This window comes from Geotrypetes seraphini, chromosome 18 (genome assembly GCF_902459505.1).
Source record: "Geotrypetes seraphini chromosome 18, aGeoSer1.1, whole genome shotgun sequence".
Lineage (NCBI taxonomy): Eukaryota > Metazoa > Chordata > Amphibia > Gymnophiona > Dermophiidae > Geotrypetes > Geotrypetes seraphini.
The window spans coordinates 4,016,491-4,035,304 of NC_047101.1; the positions used below are offsets into that span (position 1 = coordinate 4,016,491).

The window sequence follows — 18,814 nt, forward strand, 5'->3', positions numbered from 1 at the left end:
GACATATTTGTCCCATAACTTTAAAATCCTATAAATTTTGATTGGGATAGTCTACAGTTCTAAATTTGATATGTACGGATTCCATAGGATACTGTCTTTATGTAAACAAACTGGTTCCGACATTCATTCATTAGCGTCGTTGCCAGATTGACGAGAAGATTCACTTGCCACACTGTCCATAAGCCAGAAGTGTGATTTTTTAAATAAAAATAATGATATTTCACAAAAAAAATCGATTTTTTGGCATCTGCAAGCCCTTTTTACCATAAAAATGTCGTCAAAACCACAAAAATTGGCCTACGATCCTTATGGTCCTGAAAGGGTTAACTGGTAACAGAGGAATGTGGACACTTCCCCATGGGTGGGGGGCATTTTGCCACCATCCATTTGGATTCCGTCCACCGGATACAGCAATCAGGGCAGAGACCCCATAGCGGCAAGAGGAAGAATAAGAGAGAGTATTCCCTGTGGGGTCAACAGGAAAAGTCTGGTTTATAGACATGTAGGAGGCAAATAGAGAATGTGTTCCCATCCCATAAACTGCAAACATAGCAGGTACAGTGAGATAATAAAAGCATTTATTATATTTCTTATATACTGCCTGCAGGCCTGAGCGCTATCAAAGGGGGTGTGCATTCAGGTACAGTGGGTGATTCTGGAGGGCTCCCAGTCTGAGCTGGCTCCTCCAACAGTGGAGGCCAGTGACTTTCCCAAGATCCCATAAAGCAATAGTGAGATTTGAACTGGGCTACCTGGATTTCAGCCCACCGCTCTAATCATTAGCCTACTTCTCCTCTCCCTGGAAGGGGAGATCCTGGATTACAGGGGGTAGATTCTTCAGCTGCCCCCGGGGGAACCCAAGGCTGAAATTTTGCCTAGGGCATTGGTTCTCAAACTTCTCCTGGAGAACCCCCAGCCAGTGGAAGTTTTCAAAATATCCTTAATGAATATGCATACTCTTTTCCAATGAAGCTATTGAGAATTGTAAATATATTTATAAAATGATGATTTCTTTATATATCATAATAGTAATAACCATTACCCACTTATCAATAAATAGTCCCACATATAGATTTAGACATAAAACATCACAGTAACGGGAGCCTCTTCCTACTTCATCTACATGAATTAGCTAATTTACATATGCAAAATTCACACTCCATTTTCTTATTCTCACAGACGTTCCGGATTAATCTTGTGCCGTTCAAAGTAGTTGAAAACCTGAGTTCATTTGATATCAGTTCTTTGCTCCTTCTCTCTTTTCTTGTCACCAGTTTTACATTATTTATTCCTGTGGGAAGCCATGGATGTGCTGTGATGACCTGACGGTTGGTTCCTCCCAGCTCTTGCAGTTATGATGACAAAGAATGTTTTTCAGAACACATCTTGAATCTTATCCTGCCACAGCTCCTGAAGACGCTTTTGGGCAAAACGCAGTCTTGTGTTGGGCTTATGGGTGATCAATTGGTGTTTGTCGTTTCATTGCGGCTAGCTCTGTGCAACAAAATAGCTGTGTTGAAAGAGCTGCGCTGAACTGGCCATAAAGAATCAGCCTAGACCTCACCTCCCCCCCCCCCCAGGACATGTTTGAGAGCTACCGGCCTAGGGCATCAGACACCCTTGGGATGGTCCCGCTAAGTCCCCTCCACCAGCAGTTGTTTTCTGCTCCTTGACCTTCCATCTGAAATGGAACGAGTCACTACTGGACTATGAAGCCACAAGCTTTCATTTGGGGCTCCCCAGTTTCTCCTTACCCTGCATTTACATATCCCACTTTCAGCACTGCTTATCCCCTCCACTGTATCCTTAGCCAGAGTAGAGAATGACAAGGGGACAAATTAGGGAAGGGGTAAAACGCGGACCTCGCGAATCTAAACCCGCACGTGCTTAAAAATCTGAGGTCCCTGCCGCTTGTAGTTAGTTTCTGGCTCTGACAGACCTTGGTGACAATTTAGTGCTTACGGATCCGTCTCAGCATAGGGAGGGAAAAGTATTAGGATCCGTCAGCGCTAAAATGTCACCGAGGTCTGTCAGAGCCAGAGAATAGTGCTGGAGCGGCTCTAAAACGAATCCTTTAAACTGGTTTCCTGCAGCCCCAGTAAATCGGCTCTGACAGACCTCGATGACATTGTAGCGCTGACGGATCCGTCTCAACATAGGGAGGAAAAAGTATTAGGATCCGTCAGAGCTAAATTGTCACTGAGGTCTGTCAGAGCCAGAAACTAACTACAAGCGGCACGTAAGCACGTGCGGGTTTAGATCCGCGACGTCCGTCAGGTCCGTGTTTTACCCCTTCCCGACAAATTTTTCCCCGTTATTTTCCTATCCCTGCCCCGTTCTTGAAACCTCTGTCCTCATCTACACAAGCCTCAAACACTTTAAAATCATAAGCGTTCAAGGCTTGTGTGGTTAAGGCAGAACTTATAGGAATGGAACAGGGACAGCGACAAAACTCACGGGGGGACGGGATGGGGTAAAATTTGTTCTCGTGTCATTCTCTAGTCTAGAGAGCTGAAACTGAGTTTAGCCGCTATCTCACTTGGGACTTCACAAACTGGGAACATTTTCACTGGTAGATTTATAATGAAAATTTATTTAGTAATAGAATGTGAAAAACTCTCCCACCTTCAAACCTTCAGAGGATAGGACGCTCTGACAAGTAAAACAGTCATTACTGAATGGTACATGGGTAATTAACTGAGTTTGGCAGCATAGATCAAAATACTACCATATGAAAACAAGGTTGTGTTTTCACGGCCTAAATTATATGATGTACCCAAAAAGCCTGGGGGATGCTTAGGTAAATACATAGAGGGATGGCCAGCAGGAAAAGGGAAGCGATGGGTGCCTCGGCTTAAGCCTATGGTGACACTTGACAGCTCATCTGAAATCGTGGTGTACAATTCTAGAAAAAAGGACCTTCCAAAATATAGAAACAGGATGGAGTCAGTCCAGCTCTGTCCTAAAGCAAATGGATCATCAGAGAATGAAAGAAATATATTTTGAACAAAAAAAAAGAGAACCTCGGTAATGTCCGCTGCTCAAGCAACTGCATGCGGGAAAATTCCCGATACACAAGCGCTGCAATTACATCACAAATGTTCTCTCCTTGTTTTGTGAAAACACCCTTATGAAAAGATGAAGTGTTACACCAAAATAAAGGTGAAATAATATCTCAGTGTGCATTCACTGTTGATGTAGCCCCTTGAAATATGTTAAACATAGAAACATAGAAAATGACGGCAGAAAAGGGCCATAGCCCATCAAGTCTGCCCACTCCAACAACCCTCCCCTAATCTACACTCTTATCACTCGTCCCCAAGCTACCCTCCTCTATGCTACCCTCGTAGGGATCCGACGTGGGCATCCCATTTATTCTTAAAATCTTGTATGCTGCTGGCTACGATCACCTGCTCCGGGAGCTCGTTCCAATGGTCCACCACTCTTTCAGTGAAGAAGTACTTCCTGGTATCCCCAGTTCAACAGTAACTTTCAATTCAAAAGAGAGAATTGGGGCTCAGTGTCTAAAAATTTCAACAATTGCAGTGCCTGCGCATCGGGAATTTTGTTCTAAAAAATATGGTTTAAAAATATATTTATTTCATGGTTCTTTGAACAGTGTACATTCTCTGATTATCCAGTTTGATTACATAGGCGCTTTGGTTGATACATCATATGATAAGTACTCCCATAGGGAGATATATATATATATATATTTTTTTTTTTTTGATGGAGTCAGACTGAAAGACCTAAAATATGTTCCCTGGAGGACAATCAGGACAGGAGAGAAAAGGCAAAGAAAATGAAATATCTAAGACCAGCGCCCTGGGACTAGCATGCAGGTAGGGCTAGTCTCAGGGCGCTGGTCTTTGACCGGAGGGCCGCCGCGTGAGCAGACTGCTGGGCACGATGGACCACTGGTCTGACCCAGCAGCGGCAATTCTTATGGAGCCATGAATGAATGCACAGGAGGCATGCCTCCTTCAACAGAAAGGAAGCTCCAAACGGAGGAGATTATAGAATGAAGGCCAAACGGGTAGATTGAGGAAAGGGTGGTGGATGTGTGAATGTGAAATAGATGAGGATGGGATGCCAGATCCATGCAGAGGGAGAGGAAGGGACTGTAGAGCTTGAGTTGGTATGGATCAACCCAGGGTTCACCAACATCGGTCCTTGAGGGCCGCAATCCAGTTAGGTTTTCAGGATTTCCCTAATGAATCTGTAGCTAAATACTCAGGAAGCTATTACATTTAGGGGTCCTTTTTACTAAGGCGCGGTAGACGATTTAACACACGCTAAATGCTAACGCGTCCATTATATTCTATGGACGTGTTAACATTTGCTGAATCGGCTAGCACGCCTTAGTAAAAGAAGGGGTTCGTTTTTTTTAATTCTTTCAATAGTCACACTTTATAAATAAATGATCATATATCAGAAATAGCTATATACCAAAATACATACCAACCAGAGCCCCCCCTCCCCCCGATTTACATAATAAATTCCTTCCCTCATACCTCTTTAATATTCACTGTTGGCTCTTCCTCAGACGTCACTTCCTGGACCCTGGCCTAGGAAGTGATACCAGAGGCTAGCGTTGCTGCTCACAGCGCGAAGGGGCACGTGCGCATGGCAAGATGGGGCAGGGCTCGATTTGATGAAACTGGACATTGCGCCAGACCCCGCCCACTCCTTTGCTTAGGGCGGGAGGATCTTTTTACTGCGCCGAGGAGAGGTCGATGCTCTCCACATTATGCAACGTTATAATGTGGGTTTCACAGGGCAACCGAGTTTAACTAGCGGCCTGTCACGCTCTGTGTGCATGGGTTTTAATATGTGAGATGGTGATAAGTTTAAATAAGCGTATTGTTTAACTAAGTCAAATACAGACGAGCTTCTTTCATTTTATTTGCCTTTGCAGAGATCTCCAGGAAATTAAAGGGGCCACGCAGAAATCATTGCAACCATTGCTCGGCCTGGAGAAGGAGAGGAACAAGGGCTACCATACCACTAACTCATGCTGTTGTACCGCAGGTCCCTTTATATGCAATCAGACCTTGTTACTAATAATTGGTAGCCCAAATTGACTACTTCCCCCCCCCCCCATGGCCATGAAAATCCTCAATACAGCAGGATGCACTCCAACTTAAACTCAGATTTGTAAGAGGGCAATAATTAAATCGATTCCAATCTAGCAGAAAAGGGGGGGGGGGATCAAATCTAGCACCAGTGTCCAGAAGTAGTTAACTTACCGCCGAAAATCTCAACGGTTTACAAATTCACATACATAAAAGCGTAATTCACATACATGAAAGCACATATACACTACAGCATAACAACTGAAAAGCATCACATACATATCTATTCACACAACAGAATGCCCTTAGCAATACTATTAATTTGTTAGCCTTTTTCAAGAAATTCACTCAAGGCGGTGTACTGGAAAAATACGCTCAGCAGCAGACGTTATGACAAAGTAATGTTACTGATGATGTCAACAAAATACCCATTGAAACATCTCAGCCCAGGGGCCAATGATTGCTCTGGAGACCTCGGGGACAGCCCCCATTATTTCTGCAACTCTGCCTCTCTTCACAGGCTGAGGACAAGTGTGTGCAGGGATGAGTGGCCTGCTGGAAAGATTTCTCATTGCTGATCACCAAAATCACATTTAAAATTACGTATCACATACCATTTTAACAAAAAAAAGTACATTTTTACCATTTCTTGTTATAATTTCAGGCTGCATGCATGAAAGAAACATATGAAAACGTAGAACTGCTGTTAAAGCACAACTGGAACATCTGCTACTTGGAATGCAGCTTGGAAATACCAAGTACCGTACTATTGTTTTATTTTTGAATGGGACAGCCGTGCTAAGGACTGGCCGCTCCGTAAGAATTTGGTTCCAGGACAGAAAAATGTGGTACATGAACCACTTGTTGACATGCCAAAGATATATTTGCCTCCTCTTCACCTAAAACTTGGACTGATGAAAAATTTCGTAAAAGCAAAGGTTTGCTTTATCTAAGACAGATGCTTCCAAGAATAACTGACGCCAAGATTAAGGAAGGCATTTTTGTCAGTCCACAGATCAGACATGTCATCAATGATGAGAGATTTGAAGATCTGTTAGTCGGGCCAGAGAAAGTCACCTGGAAAGTATTCAAGGATGCCGTTGAGAATTTTCTTGGCACTTCCAGAGCACCAAACTACATTCAACTGGTTGATAAACTTCTTAAAGCATACAAAACCATGAAGTGCAACAGGTCACTGAAGATCCACTTTCTACATTCACACGTGGATGTCTTCCCTGCAAATCTTGGTGCAGTCAGCGATGAACATGGCACAGGGCTTCACCAGGATATTGCCCAGATGGAAAAAAAGATAGCGGGGCAACTGGAATCCATCAATGCTGGTTGACTATTGGACACTGCGACGAGATGCACCGGACACTGAGTACAAACGAAAATCAGCAGGAAAACACTTTTAGCGAAATATCACAGCGTATCAGAAACTTTGTGCATTAAAACATGTTATAGTCAATCAAAGATACCATCGTGTTTCTCAAAATTCCTATGTGATACAGTCAGTGGGAAATTAAATTTGTGTTTATTTTGAAGGGGGTCTATCATAATCAGCAGTTTGTTTTAAGGAAGCAAAAAACTTTGGGAAACATTTGTTGTCCAGTAAAGTCTTCTTGATCATTCTTTTGCATTTCAATCTAGTCAAATTTTGGAACTATAGGTCCCATCCAAATTCAAACATTGTACTGTATAGACTTTTTGTAAGGCCTTGAAAACTTTTTTTATGTAATACAGTAAGGGATCCTTTTATCAAGGTGAGCTATGGGGGTTAGCGCGTCGGACATTTCATCACGCGCTAAGCCCCGCGGCACACCATAAAACTAACGCCTCGTCAATGGAGGCGTTAGCGACTAGTGCGCCAGGCGGTTGAACGCACGGTATTCCGCGCATTAACCGCCTACCGCAGCTTCATAAAAGGAGCCCTAAGTACTTGAACTTATGATTGGGAGTTTGTTCTGTTCTGTTAGTTCCTCTAAGCTGCTATTTTCTTAGACAGGTTCAGTGCAGCTTACTTACCAGAAGACCCGAACGCCACCAAAATACAGTTATAATAGCATTAATCTTTACTATCTGATTCCCTTGCTGATTAAACATTTTTAAAAGGCAAAATAATCAGTTATTAAACAAACCGGAATAGGCACAAAAGCTTTCCGTGGTAGTAAGACTCATTAATGAAGTCTTACGGCCAGCTGTATGTGCCAACTCTGTTTCTAGATTTCTGCTGTATCTGGATATCCAGACTCGGATAAAGACTCACTAAAGATGAAGGTGAAAAGGCCTTCACTCATTCTCTCTCACTCTCTTCCTTTGTTAGGGGTTGAAATCCTCGTTTTCCCAGTGAACAGATCTGTATATATTATAAGCATTAATTCTCAATCAAGCAACCGAGTGAAAATATCAAAGTATTCAACTTATCACAACTTTACTCAATGTATAGATTTTTGGGGAATTTTTATAAAGGCCTCAGATACACCTCCTCCACCTTGAATAATTAATTTTATCAAACGGGGACGACTGTGCCATAAGTTCCTCACTGGCCTTGAAAAATTCATTTTTATTAAATTCATTTTTTAAATATTTCTTCTTTTATCATTCTTTTAAAGTACAATAATTTATATTTTAAAAGATGACTTTTGTACTTAGCTTAAACTCATCTTCTGCTAAATTCGACCTGGGAGCAGTGGATCCGACCTGTTTCGCAATTATTTGCTTTTTCAAGGATCCCCCCCCAGTGCCGCTATTTTCATCCAACTCTCCCTTAGATTCTAGAGAAAGAGCCTGTAGCTTTTAACTATATTATAAGAGGCCTGTATATTTTTCCCAGTGGGGAAGATGACTGAATTAACTCAGCAGAAGTTCTTTACAGTTTAGAAGGCTCTGGTGCATGGGCAGTACTTGCTTTTTCCCATGCTAAATACATAGTGGTCCTTTTACAAAGGTGCGGTAGTGGTTTAACCTGCGGAATACTGCGCGTTATACCGCCTGCCGCGCTAATACCTAACCCCCCTCCATTGATGAGGCGTTAGGATTTTAGGCTGCCACGGGGGTTACCCAGACTACCTGGCCAAATCAAAAGCCGTCAAAACAGCAGTCAGGGAGGCTAAATTCCTCATGGAGGAGTCTCTAGCAAAGAACATCCAGAAGGGAGATAAATCCTTCTTCAGATATATCAGTGATAGAAGAAAAAACTCAGGCGGGATTGTACGTCTTAGGAAACCAGACGGAGACTATGTGGAAAAGGATGCGGAAAAAGCCCAACTATTAAATGAATACTTCTGCTCAGTCTTCACCCGAGAAGCGCCAGGGCTCGGCCCTCAGCTACAGACAAGGGTTGGCTCAGTTGACCCGTTTAGTAACTTTGAGTTTACGCCCAGCAGTGTCTACGGTGAGCTGTCAAAGCTCAAGGTTAACAAAGCAATGGGGCCGGACAACCTGCACCCCAGGGTGCTTAGGGAGCTGAGTGATGTCTTGGCGGAGCCACTGTCTGCGCTCTTCAACCTCTCCCTTAGTACAGGCAGCGTCCCGTTGGACTGGAGGACGGCTAACGTCATTCCACTCCACAAGAAAGGCTCAAAGATGGAGACAGCAAACTACAGACCAGTGAGTCTAACATCGATAGTGAGCAAACTAATGGAAACTCTAATCAAACACCAATTAGATAAGATCCTGGATGAGGAGAATCTACGGGATCCCCGACAACATGGATTTATTAAGGGGAGATCCTGCCAATCCAACCTGATCAGCTTCTTTGACTGGGTAACGGGGAAGCTGGATATTGGGGAGTCCCTGGACATCGTGTACCTGGACTTTAGCAAAGCATTCGATAGCGTACCACACCGCAGGTTACTGAGCAAGATGAGTTCTATAGGATTAGGTAACACATTGACGAAATGGGTTGGGAGCTGGCTTGGAGGTAGGCTCCAAAGGGTGGTGGTGAACGGCACCCCCTCCGAAATGACGAAGGTGATTAGTACCACAGGGCTCAGTCTTGGGCCCAATCCTATTCAACATCTTTATAAGAGACTTGGCAGAAGGGCTTCGAGGTAAAATAACATTATTCGCCGATGACGCCAAACTGAGTAATGTAGTGGGCAAATGCACAACAGACGAAGATTCAGTGCCCGACAACATGATGCACGACCTACTCCTACTGGAGCGATGGTCTAGGACATGGCAACTTAACTTCAATGCCAAAAAATGCAAAGTTATGCACCTGGGCAGCCAGAATCCATGCAAGTCTTATACCCTTAATGGCGAGATCCTAGCAAAAACGGTAGCAGAACGAGACTTGGGGGTAATCGTCAGTGAGGACATGAAGTCTGCCAATCAAGTGGAGCAGGCTTCGTCCAAGGCAAGACAAATCATGGGCTGCATACGAAGGGGTTTCGTCAGTCGTAAGGCGGAAGTCATTATGCCATTGTATAGATCCATGGTGAGGCCCCACCTGGAATACTGTGTGCAATTCTGGAGGCCGCATTATCGCAAGGATGTGCTGAGACTGGAGTTGGTGCAAAGAATGGCCACCCGGATGGTCTCGGGACTGAAGGATCTACCATACGAAAAACGGCTTGACAAATTACAGCTATACTCGCTCGAGGAGCGCAGAGAGAGGGGGGACATGATCGAGACGTTCAAGTATCTTACGGGCCGCATCGAGGCGGAGGAAGATATCTTCTTTTTCAAGGGTCCCACGACAACAAGAGGGCATCCGTTGAAAATCAGGGGCGGGAAACTACGAGGTGACACCAGGAAATTCTTTTTCACTGAAAGAGTGGTTGATCACTGGAATAGTCTTCCACTACAGGTGATTGAGGCCAGCAGCATGCCTGATTTTAAGGCCAAATGGGATCGGCATATGGGATCTATTCACAGGGCAAAGGTAAGGGAAGGGACATTAAGGTGGGCAGACTAGATGGGCCGTGGGCCCTTATCTGCCGTCTATTTCTATGTTTCTATGTTTCTATGTAAATGTCCAACGCGCTAACCCCCATAGCACTCCTTGATAAAAGGAGCCCATAGTCTTAATGTGTCTCATGAGAAACTGATGTTTGTTCTATTCTATGTTCTTTTAAGGTTGTTAAGGGACAAGTCTGATGGAATACAGGAAACAAAATCAATCAGTAAATTTTGAAAAAACTCAGCACAAATATGGTTTTTGGAGCATGACCGACAGCGTAACTAACACAAAAGCATAAGAAATTATGAAATATATGTCGAGAGTTCTCCAGTGCCGGGAAGCTACTGCATCACCATTAACTTCCATCTTTACCAGGGTCCATTGCAGGTTGCCTTGGAAACCCAGTCCCTATCTGCAGAAGGCTGCAGATTGCCCATGATCCAAAATGAAAATCAGGAACTTTCAGTTTTTATCAGGGCTTATTTTTTTAAATATTTTTAGGTATTCATATACCGCCTATCAAGGTTTATAAGCGGTTTACAATCAGGTGCTCAAGCATTTTCTCTATCTGTCCCAGTGGGCGCACTGTGCACAATCTAACGTACTTGGGCCAATGGAGGATTGAGCAACTTACCCAGGGTCGCAAGGAGCAGCGCTGGGTTTGAACTCGCAGTCTCAGGGTGTTGAGGCTGTAGCTCTAACCACTAGGCCACTCTTTCCTCCTGGTTTAAATGTGTATACATGTATAATTGTGTGTTTGTTGGGTTCAAGAACAGTTGGGTACATCAGAGGCTGTGATGCTTATTATTGGACCATTAAAATCAATGTTACAGTACATGAGAGGAAGAGATCCATGAGTCACTAGATAGGGTGAAGGGCAGGTAGCAAGTGCCGGGGTTTGAAAAGCCATCCGGACATCCGAACATGTCCTCTAACACGATGTCATGTCCAAGTAAATCCAGACATCTGGTAACCCTACTTATATAGAGACATAGAAACAGGGCAGATAAAGGCCAAATGTCTGCCCATCCACTATCTCCTTTACACCTGCATTGTGAGGTCATAGAGCATTATTGTTATAAGCTAAGGGGCTCATAATTGAAACAGAAATAGGTCTAAAAACCCACCCAAATCAGCACTTGGACGACCTAAAAGACAGGTCATCTAAGTGCCAATAATCAAACTGAATTTCTGGACGTAGCAAGGGACTTTTTAGGCCTTTGAATGCCGCTGTGCGCCCGCAGCTGAAAGGGGCATATCTGGAGGAGTGGTTAGGGCGGGATGTGGGCCGACCTACACTTAGTCATCCTGCAGGAATAATCAAATGTTTCACAAGACAGATATAAGTGCCAAAAAGGTATCGAAAGTGACCAGATAACCACTGCAGAGACAAAGTAAAGACCCACACACACTCCCCCCATGTTCACTGACCCCATCCTACCCCCACAAAGTTCAGAAAAAAAACGTACATACCTGCACCTGCTATATGAAAGCCTAGTAGATCTGCACAGAGGTGGCTTAAGTAGCCTGGGGGGTGGGCTAGTGAACCATAGAGACGCCCAGATATTTACACCGACTTGACACTTTATTATCCAGCACAATCTCTGATGGAAAAGCACGCAGATGTTTTTCTTGAACTACACACATAATTTCAGTTTTTCCAATATTCAATTTTAGCTGATTCTCCATCAACCACTCCTTAATCGCATGAAAACAATTCTCAAAGATTGAGCATCAGATGTCATCTATATAAGCATGATTATACACCATATTTCTGGGTCAGTACATAGGCACAAGTATGTGTCTGTAAGTGTTGTCTATTAATATGTACATCAGTGCAACCACACTGATGGGATTGGCATGTGGGATCTGTTCATGGCGGTAGTTAGGGGGTGGGCCATTAGTGTGGGAAGACTAGATGGGCCGTGGCCCTTTTCTGCCGTCATGTTCTATGTTTCTATGTTATGTATGTGTCGTGTTTGTACATGTGTGTTTGCATATGGGTCTGTGTGAGCACCTCTGAATAGCCATGTGTCTCTTAATGTTTCTCAAACAGCTCAGCAGACACAGCGAGTTCCCTCTCCCCCAGGAGCGATTAATATATGCCCCTAAAGGAGAAAGGTTAAGTGGGTGTACATCCCGTCAGGAATACACTTTCTGATATTAGAGGAAGAGATGCCCAAGTGATTTCAGTCAGGGATGGGAGGAGACATGGCTTGCCTAGTGATTACGGAGAAACAGCCCCTGCCAGCTGTGCAGCACATCTGCAAGGTGGTCTGCGAAGCAATGCACTGCCTCGCACTAATGCATTCCTCTCACTAAAGCAGAAACAATTTGGTACAACTGCTAATGTGTTAAAAACCTGTGTTAATTCAACCAGCTTCCTGCACGTGCTTTTTTGTTTCAGTTCAAAGATTTTATTGATTTTAATAAGAAAAGAGAGTCCATAAAATGATACAACCCAATGTATTAATAAAAAAACAATCAAGTGGTGAGCCAGTGCTTCAAATATTATACAACAGGTCAATCAATAACCATCCTATAATGGGTAAGATCAGTACAATTCTCAGTAACGAGGGTTAAGCACTATAAAAGTGCATTGGGTATACAAGCGAGGACCATAAATTCCATGAGGAAACTGTTCCATGATATCATATATCAGTTACTGAATATCAATGGTCTAATTCGCAGGATAAAGTAACTGGGCTCCAAACTTTGAGATAGGCACAAACAGAGTTGTGTTTTTCAGCAATAACACTTTCATATTTAGTAATTAAGCATAGCGTATTCCACCATGAGGTGTAATCTACCTTAGAGAGATTTCCAGCAATATAGAATAGTCTTTACGGCTAGGAATAATAGAATGTTAAGCAATCTGGAATTATGTTTATGTAATCCCCTCTTTTACAAAAAGGCGTTAAATAAACTCTAACACGTCCATAGACTAACATCCACGCATTAGCGTTTAGTATGTGGTTAACGTGCGCTAAAACACTTAGCACGCCTTTGTAAAAGGACCCCTAAGGGTTTTATGAGGCCGTGACGATGATTTTCAGTTGGAAGGGTCCTTGTATATTTAATATGGAGAAGATGGTTGTCCATACTTTATCCCAGTAGAAGCATAGTTGATTGCAGTACTATAACACATGTGATAGAGAACCTTCTTGATTTCCGCAAGGCCAGCATAAATTAGACAAGCCCTTTGACATTTTTGAGACTTTGGATGGAGTCCAATGTGTTCATTGTAAGAGGAAAAATATGGATTGAGTGATACTGGACGACCTAACTGATTTCAACATGTTAGACCAGACATCCTGCCATAGTTTCTGCACATGTTAGCATACGTGTTCATCTCTGGGAAAAGGTGACTAAAGCAGCAGATCCAAAATGTTGAGAAGGATCAGTTTTTCCTCTCAGGGGCCCATAAGCAGTCTGAGAACGTCACATATAGGAACTGCTGCAACTTTTTAAAATCTTTCACAAAAACGACGGGGCAAGTTTGGACTGTTTTTACAAATTGATTGTTCTAACAAAATTCATTAAAACCTCCTTTGTTATTTTCTTAAGGCTGGAGAGGATGTTAACGTAATTGTATAAGAACCTTATCGTCGCTGTAAGGGACGGCTTGGGGGGAGTTTAGTTCCTGCAAAATCTCTAAAGGTTTAAAATATTTCCTTTGTTTATTAGGTAATTCTTGGATCCATTACTTCACTTGTGGATGAATTATTTTTTTTTATTTTTATTTTTTGGGGGGGGTTCTCTCTCTGTATTTTGGAATTACATTTCTGCATATCTCTATGGATTGGTTTTATGTTAAATTTGACTAAACTAACAAAATCAGTTGGACGTCACTTATTTTGCCACTTGTCTTCTGCCTTCTCGGCCACTTCCAGTAATAGACTTTGAGGAAATGGAGATGGCGGTAGAGAACCAGCCAAGTGATGTACCTTTAGCACTTCTTCGAGTCTAAAGACCTAGACCTCATTTAACCGTAACAAGGGTAAAAGTTAAATACAAGAACAAATATATTTCCCTGATGGACTCTCTCTGAAGAGCAATCAGTTTTCATTCTCTGGGTAAATTTGCCCTTTTCTGGTATCTGAAGTCCTCTCTTTGGTCCCCTTCTCCACAAATTCTGTTGGACTCCTGCTTTGGCACCAAATCGGTAAATGCTTTCCAACTGGAACATAAACATTTTCATTTTCTAGGCATGGAAGCAGATACCTCTCACATCCTCCCCAGGACATGTCCTCCCTTCCTGACTCCTGGTGCAACAAGTGGGTCTGCAGGGCACAAGGGGACTGGGTTCACTTTCAGGAGCAGAGAGACACCATTCCTGGTTCTCTAACTGTCTAAAATTCATCCTATCTCGCCCTCTCCTGCGAGGTGAGGTGATCCAATCTGGTTCCTCCCACCCCCCCTGCTGCCCACTGTCACTGCCTACCTTTCAAGGAGCCAATCTTTGCCTCCAGCGAGCACCGTGACCAATATACACTGCTTGCACTGGCCCCACAGTCTTCCTTCTGATGCGCTTTGCCTCTGTGGAAACAGGAAGTTGCATCAGAAGGAAGGCCGTGGGGCCAGTGCAAGAAGCGTGGATCAGTCAGGCTGCTCACTGCTGGTGAAGATCAGCTCTTAAATGTACATGGAGGAGAAGTTTTAGGAGTTCTTAGCTAATGGGGCTAGATGTTCTGCCAGTGGGTGGACTTGAGCTCAAAGTGGTTGGGCCTGGACCCATCCGGGCCCACCTGTGGCTACACCACTTAAGTGGTTGGACTGCACCAATGTCACTCTTTGGGGGTGCACATTTAAAAAATGGTTTTAAACAACCCCCCCCTGCTCTTTATATGGTACATTCCTATGCTTCTTGGCTAAAAAAAAGTTCCCCTTACAAATGTATTTTCCATTTCCATAAGGTTATATCTTATTTATTTAAGTCAGTTTATCCTCTACCATATCCAACAAGCACTGACTGTGATTTACAAACAAAACATCAAAAAACAATCCTGAGGAGAGCTATGTACGTCTGGTAGCACTATAGAAGTAATTAATAGGAGTAGTAGTAATAGCTAGCCATGTACAGTAAAACCTTGGATTGCGAGGAATGTGGTGTGCGAGTGTTTTGCAAGCCAAGCAAAATGTTTTATTAAATTTTAACTTGATAAACGAGCGATGTCTTGCAATACGAGCACGTATGCGCACGGCACGTCATCACAACTGAGCCGAAGACGCTGCGAGGTCTTGCAATACAAGCACGCACTGTATAAGCACGTCACAACTGAGCCGATGGTTCTTCTGTCTCTCTCTGACACAGGACTGTAGCGACTACAGAACAGTATTTTCTATTAAAGTTTTTGGGTTGTGGAACGAATCGTCTGAGTTTCCATTATTTCCGATGGGGAAATTCGCTTTGATATACAAGTGCTTTGGATTACAAGCATGTTTCCGGAACGAATTTCGCTCGCAAACCAAGGTTTTACTGTATTTAAACACAAAACAAGATTTGCACAGAAAATGAATATTCCAGCATTTCTATGAAGGAGATATATGTAGCAGAGGTGGCCCAAAAGGAGACACAACCATAGGTCCAGATAAAAATCTTTTATTGGCTGACAAGTAGATTTGACAGCGCGCATGTTAAGACGCTGTAAAGATAATTATTATTATATACAGTATAATAACAACCCAGAATTTCAGAATAACAGAATTCTCCCAAGTACAGCGCAGAAAGAAACCCATTAAGTCGGCACACTTGAATATGTGTCATTAAACTAATCGTGTTTGTCTCGCAGGCACTTCAGCCTCTGCTACTCAAAACACCACCTGGATGACCCTCACCAAGAGAGTCACAGAAGACAAAACTATCTCTTGCAGGAACACCGACTTTCTCTTTCTTCTGCTGGTCCACAGAGGTCTTTGTGCACCACCATGAAGGGAACAAATGCTGAATTTCGGAAATGAATTCTAATTGAAATGATTTACTTTTGCAAGGGTGAGAGCGCCATATGTGCCCTTTGATCGTCTGCTGGGAAATCATTTGTACTGAGGAAAATAATGAAGGGGTCCTTTTCTTAAGGTGCACTAAATGCTCCGTTGCCCATAGGATATAATGGATGCCTTAGCATTTAACATCCACTAAATCGATTAGCACGCCTTAATAACAGGACCCCCTAAGTCAAAAGTTCTGCCTTGAAAGCAAAAGAGGTAGAGCTTCAGTCTTTCTCCACCAGGATCCCGAGGCCTCTCTAGGGCTTTTCATTTTCACTCTAGAACACAGGCGGCTGATCCAGGACTGGTGAAACAGCTCATAAATAAAACTTACAGCAAGTATTTATTTAAAAAATTTCTATACCATTTAACACTAAAAGGTTTACATAATTTACATGCACAATATTTAAAATAAACACTTAATAAACAATTACATAATGAAATAGACATGTGATAAAATGGACATACGAACAATCCTCAGAAAAATACCATAATATGGACAATAAAAAGCATTATATTAGTATTTTCTAGTCTAAAGGAACTTAATCACCATTCTTCATGAATAGAATAGGCTCTTACTGAGCATCCTCTGGACTCCTATGTATAGGTCATATAGATACACATTACTTTTTTTAAAATAAATCTTTATTAATTTTCAATTTGATAACAGTGCATTAAAATATATACAATTAACGTCATAGACAGCACTTACAATTGATCAAAGAATATTACAAAATATTTCTCCCCCCCCACCCTAGTATTCAGTCGATGACTGTCGGTGGTGTTTTGACTTCACAGTTCTTCTCTGCCCCTATACATATTATAGGTTTCTAATGCTTTACCTTTCATATTTACATGTAAAAGAAATCTTAGCTATAAAGAGACACCTGCCAACTAAACCACCCCAGCGCCTCTTCCACACAGCTCATCAAATCACCTTGGTCTCCACAGTAAGAGGCATAGGCTCAAAATCCAGGCTGAATGCAGAAACATGGTGAAGCAACGCTCAGAAGAAATTCTATGCAAATGATATGCACACTTAATTTGCACTAGTAAACCAAAAGTACGTGCCTGACACATGTGCACAAAGGTTTTGCAAGAAGCGCAGCTCATGTGCAGATGTCCAGACAAAACACCAGAAGTGCAAGCACACATCGGCGCACTTGTTCTGCATCTGTAAAAACGAGTCTTTCAAAAAATGCAGTTAAATTTTTGAAAGGCTGATATTTGAGCACCAATGCATGTTTTCACTTTCGATTTTGCTCAGCCTTGCACACATTTGTTTCTCACTATAGCACATGGGTTTCCTAAGAACATAAGAATAGCCTTACTGGGTCAGGCCATCTAGCCCAGTACCCCATCTTCATGGTGGCCAAACCAGGTCACAAATACCTGGCAGAAACCCAAAGAATAGCAACATTCCATACAGAATCCCAAGGAATAGCAAGATTCCAGAATCCCAAAGAATAACAAGATTCTAGAATCCCCAGAAAGTAGCAACATTCCATACAGAATCCCAAAGAATAGCAAGATTCCAGAATCCCAAAGATTATCAAGATTCTAGAATCCCCAGAAAGTAGCAACATTCCATACAGAATCCCAAGGAATAGCAAGATTCCAGAATCCCAAAGATTATCAAGATTCTAGAATCCCCAGAAAGTAGCAACATTCCATACAGAATCCCAAGGAATAGCAAGATTCCAGAATCCCAAAGAGTATCAAGATTCTAGAATCCCCAGAGAGTAGCAACATTGCACGCTACCGATCCAGAGCAAGCTGTAGCTTCCCCTATGTCTGTCTCAATAGCAGGCTATGGACTTTTCCTCCAGGAACTTTCCCCTTGCCACAAAACCCTTAATGTTCCAAATATACAAGAAATCTTGTCCTGAAAATCTTTGACGCCAACACTTGCATTTCAGCATTAGGGAAGGAATACTGAGCTCATTTCAATACAATTTAATGTTTGGCCTGCATGTTTAATACCCAGAGCCTGGCACTAACTGCATTTAAAGCATTAGGCTTTCAGCATCAGCCCCTAAGACAGCAGCACTCCGGAGTCTCACAGGAAATAAGCGTAAGCATCTGTTCATGACAATTGTTCATACACCTCAGATATTAGCAGTGCATTAAAACCACGAGAGGCACAGTGTCACTGCTAACCTCTCTTGCCCTTCAAACAAACTGTATTCTCAGGGTTTGAATAATGAAACTTCCTGTTCATTAGGAAGAAGAAGGAAAAAAAGGAACCTTATGCTGGTGGCTGTTCCCATGCCGACGGGACTAATCTACCTTCGTCACTCTCTGCTGTGCGCACTCAGTGTGAGGGAACAGGTCTGGGCTCAAAAGTTTTTAACATGCATCTACTGTTGCCATTACTGAACTTAAGCAAACAGCCAGCAGAAATTACCCTTGTGAAATCAGAGCTCAGCAGGTTATTGGTTAAGCAAAGAAGGAGACCGCTCAGACCTCCCTGTCTCTGCCATCAAATGTGAGATATCTTTGCCTCCACTTTAGCCAAGTGCCGACAGAGTACAAGGAGGATGCGACCTGAGCAAAAAAAGAGAAAACTCTCAAACTGTGGGAACGATATTTAGCTGGCCACAGACCAATTAAATCACTTGGTTGAGGCTAGCCAATAGTTAACCGGCTAAGTGCTGCTGAAATTTGGAGTTAGCACCTAGCCCATAGTGTTCTGGGAGCAGGGTTAGCACTTGGCTGCTTAGGTGCTGATGTTCAACTCTACAGCAGCCAGGTTTAGCCTATTAATGGAACTGTATACAAATCTGGCCTATTTTTATGCACTATTGACTTATGACCAAATATTCAAAGTTGAAGGCCGCACAGG

General features: G+C 42.8%; 1 long non-coding RNA gene across 1 annotated transcript; it reads right to left on the minus strand.

Moving 5' to 3' along the window:
- Window positions 1–558: 558 nt before the first annotated feature.
- LOC117351891 lies at window positions 559–4,639 on the minus strand. The gene is made up of 2 exons (XR_004537520.1): window positions 4,515–4,639; window positions 559–1,494 (listed from the first exon to the last, which is right to left on the minus strand). It is a non-coding gene; the product is annotated as an uncharacterized LOC117351891 (long non-coding RNA).
- Between the last annotated feature and the right edge of the window lie 14,175 nt (window positions 4,640–18,814).